Source organism: Neoarius graeffei, chromosome 3, assembly GCF_027579695.1.
Source record: "Neoarius graeffei isolate fNeoGra1 chromosome 3, fNeoGra1.pri, whole genome shotgun sequence".
NCBI classification, from domain to species: Eukaryota; Metazoa; Chordata; class Actinopteri; order Siluriformes; family Ariidae; genus Neoarius; species Neoarius graeffei.
In genome coordinates, this window is record NC_083571.1 from 71,339,951 (window position 1) to 71,344,680 (window position 4,730).

Consider the following 4,730-nt stretch of genomic DNA (forward strand, 5'->3'; position numbering starts at 1 on the left):
TGTGTTATGGAAGGCCAAAAAGGTCAAAATGGTCTTAAACATTGTAACTGAAGAAATAATTCATCAATTTAAAGCATATATGCAGAACCATGGCTCCCAGTCAAATCATGTATCTCATACAAAATTCTGCTCCTCACCTACAAATCCCTCCATGCACTTGCCCCACAGTACCTCTCTGACCTTCTCCAACCCCACTCCCAGTCTAGGTCCCTGCGGTCCTCTACCAAGGACCAGCTCTCCATCCCCCGTACCAGGCTGCGGACCATAGGGGACAGCCTTTTGTGTAGCTGCCCCCACTCTCTGGAACAGTCTACCACTCCACATACGCCATGCCCCCACACTGATGTCTTTCAAAAACACATGTTTACTGAGGCCTTTGGTCTCTAACTGACCCCCCCCCTCCCCATTTCCTCCTGTAAAGCGACCTTGGGTACCTTGAAAGGCGCTATACAAAACTAAGTTATTATTATTTATTATTATTATTATTAATGTGCGGCTCACCCGTTGGTATCTGGCACTCCAGCCCTTTAACTTCAAGGTGAGCCACAGGCCGGGGGTGCAGATGGTCGTGGCGGACTTCCTCTCCCGTCAAGGGGGGGGGAGTCGGCTGCAGGCCGGACGGCTCCACAGCCTGAGTCGGGCAGTGGGGGTATGTGGCAGCAGGGGCGTGGTCAAGTGTTGGTCTGTGACCAGAGGGCGGAGTCAGGGAAGGTAAGTGGCAGAATCACTGCACATGATGTCAGTTAACCTGTGTTTGTGTGTCTTCCCCAGTGACTGTGCCCTATATAACGAGAGAGAGAGCAGAGGAAGGGAGCTCTCTCCCCATCCAGACGACTGATGTGTGTGTGCGTGTCTGTGTGACTGGGAAGAGTGAAAAAGCTGAAAATAAAGAGTTTTTTTGAAACTCAGTTCTGGCCTGCCGTACTTCTGTGCTCCGCCCACCCGCTCAAAGTCCTACACTTACTTTCACCATAAATTTTTATTTATATGACTGGTCTAGGGCGGCACGGTGGTGTAGTGGTTAGCGCTGTCGCCTCACAGCAAGAAGGTCCTGGGTTCGAGCCCCGGGGCTGGCAAGGGCCTTTCTGTGTGGAGTTTGCATGTTCTCCCCGTGTCCGCGTGGGTTTCCTCCGGGTGCTCCGGTTTCCCCCACAGTCCAAAGACATGCAGGTTAGGTTAACTGGTGACTCTAAATTGACCATAGGTGTGAATGTGAGTGTGAATGGTTGTCTGTGTCTATGTGTCAGCCCTGTGATGACCTGGCGACTTGTCCAGGGTGTACCCCGCCTTTCGCCCGTAGTCAGCTGGGATAGGCTCCAGCTTGCCTGCGACCCTGTAGAACAGGATAAAGCGGCTAGAGATAATGAAATGAGATGAGATGTTTTTGGTTGTCACTTTGAGGTGTAATTAATGGATATTTTCAGATGCTGAGGATAAGTCCAGATAAACTTATACTGGAATGAAGGGATTCTGTAAATGTGGATTTAAGAAGGTAAGTGTTCAGGGCTTTCTGTGACTGATAGCTAGACATCAGGCTGTGCATCAAACTCCAACTTGCATCTTTAAACAAAATCTTGTGAGAAATCATTTGCATTTAAAATACACTGGTTATGAGTTAGGCATGGTGGTGTAGTGGTTAGCACTGTTGCTTCACAGCAAGAAGGTCCTGGGTTCGAGCCCAGCAGCCGACGAGGGCCTTTTTGTGTGGTTTGCATGTTCTCCCTGTGTCTGCTCTGGTTTCCCCCACAGTCCAAAGGCATGCAGGTTAGGCTAATTGGTGGCTCTAAATTGACCGTAGGTGTGAATGTGAGTGTGAATGGTTGTTTGTCTCTGTGTCAGCCCTGCAATGACCTGGTGACTTGTCCAGGGTGTACCCCGCCTCTCGCCCGTAGTCAGCTGGGATAGGCTCCAGCTTGCCTGTGACCCTGTACAGGATAAGTGGCTACAGATAATGGATATACACATCTCCATTATGAATGGGCAGTTATGAGTTTCCTGTGTTTGAATGGAAAACTGGGAAGAATTCTGATTATTCCAGGTGTGTGTGTGTGTGTGTGTTAGATCAAACACTGATGAGAAAAATAAGACCACCAGTGAAGTGTCACCTAAATGTCTGTTTTTATCCTGCCGACTGTATTTCCTGGACTAAACTGTTGTCATGAAGACCTCTAAATAAAAAGAATCCACAAGAGCTCTGACCCAGATAAAACATACCACAGAGATGAAAAGATTAAAATAAGCATGTTTGAGGTTTTCCTGTATAGTTCATTTAAACAATGTGAGAATCCTTTATCAAATCAATCAGCAATAACAGATCATTAATAACTGAGATCGTTTGAACTTGTTCATAAAGCACTGAGCAAACAGAAGGTTTTTTGGTTTTATTTTTGTTTTTAATTTAATTTGTCACATAGATCACATAGTTTGTGACAGGGCAAGGCCCCAGTTGATTTTCAACCCCTTTGCTTTGGCGTAGATTTTTTTTTACACTGGATGCCCTTCCAGATGCAACTCCCCCCCAGTCTTTCTGGGCTTGGGACCGGCACTAAGTATGCACTAGCTTGTGCAAGCCCAGTGGCTGGGTATTTTTACCTAATCTGCATGTCTTTAAACCATGGGGAAACCGGCGCACACCCACACAGATACATGGAGAACATGCAAACTCCACACAGAAAGGCCCCTGTCGGCCATGAGGTTCAAACCCAGAACCTTCCTGCTGTGAAGCAAAAGTGGTAATGACGACACCACCCACCATGCTGCTGTTTTTATGTGAAACAGCATGTGACGATGTGTATTATATACTTTTAAATTTGTATTTTTAATAAACATATGGTATTTTTTCTGATTTGACTGTCATTAATTATTGTCAGTAATTATTGTATCAATCCTGTTGTAGGAAGTTCAACACTGGACTGGACTCCTGTCTCGATCCTGACGTTTGTCCATCCTCAGCTAAACGTTACATCACATGTGGGTAACACGCCAATTTCACTTCACTCTGTATTTATAACCAGAAATATCATGCTTGTAAATATTGAATAAAAAACTTTATGGACTGAATGATGTGTCATTTTTATATGTGATGTTTTAAAACGAGTGTACTGAGATTCTAGACAAAAAAAATACTCAATGATTCGACTGGTTCTCAATAAACACATTAACACTTGGTGTAGAATGAGCACAATCACTTCAGAGGTACTTCCAGAACTTCACAGGGAAAAACAAATGTAAAGTTGATGATTTTTGCTGTCTGGTCGTCCATCACCACTTCCCTTTTACTGTGTGCGTGAGACAGAGAGAAGAACACTGAGAACCAACCACAAACTTCTGCAACAACCATGACAAATGTCACTGTTCTGTTATTTCCTTTCTTTTAGTTGAATGATTTTGGAGGTTGTGTGTTATAAAGATGGGGCCACTGAAGAGTTGTCAGTATTTATGTTAAACGTTGTAGTACCTGATGCTTGTTAAAGGTAAAATCACACCTCAGTTCTGTAGATTTGTCTCTCATCAGCTAAGAATCAGGTGAATTAATTCAACAGTGTCCAAGTCAAATGATGCGTACATTATGACATCAGTATTAAAGCTGGTATTTGATAGAATTTTTATAGAAATGGATAATTATTGGTATTTGGATGTTGTACAGATGAGAAGATTATAAATACTTTGATGCTTTGGTCAGTAAGAACAGAGAAACAGTGAAAACAACATCAGATGCAGAGAGTATTTGAGACTTCGCAGGCAGTTTTAATTTCCTCTGTGAGTCCTGTATTGTGCTGGAGAACCTAATGCACCATCCCTCCATTTCCCATTATCCACAAATCAATATAATGACCATATCAAATGCTTTTAAGATCTAAAAAGCCTGTGTGACTGGAAGCAATAAAAACCCACCATGCACCAGAATAGCCGGGGGAACACAATACTATAGTTGGTGAATATTACAGAGAAAACTAGTTAGCAAAACTAGAGGGCAGATTTAGCTGGGGAAGCCATGGCATAAAGGTTAGAGATGGCAACATGAGCCCAAAGGGTCGCTGGTTCAATTCCCTGGATCGGCAAGAAAAATCCATGGCTGAATGCCCTTGAGCAAGGCACTTAACCCCCAACTGCTCCCCAGGTTGTGCGCGCGCATACGCTCATTGTATGTTACTCTGGATAAGAGTGTCTGCTAAATGCCTCTAATGTAATGGAGAGAGAATTGTATGGACGGTGAAGGACTAAAGGGAGTCTTTTAGTGACTCAGGCCCTGAATCTGTATCCTGATGATTCAGTGCTTTAATGATATTTGTTCTACATTTATCCGTCTTCCCTTCAAAGACCAAAACTTGCATTGTTTTTTTCCCCGAGTTTCTTTTTCCAGCACAAATTTCACTTCTCTGTTTTTTGTGGTTTATCTTTCATCTCATCTCATTATCTCCAGCCACTTTATCCTGTTCTACAGGGTCGCAGGCAAGCTGGAGCCTATCCCAGCTGACTACGGGTGAAAGGCGGGGTACACCCTGGACAAGTCGCCAGGTCATCACAGGGCTGACACATAGACACAGACAACCATTCACACTCACATTCACACCTATGGTCAATTTAGAGTTACCGGTTAACTTAACCTGCATGTCTTTGGACTGTGGAGGAAACCGGAGCACCTGGAGGAAACCCACGGGGACACGGGGAGAACATGCAAACTCCACACAGAAAGGCCCTTGCCAGTCACGGGGCTCGAACCCGGACCT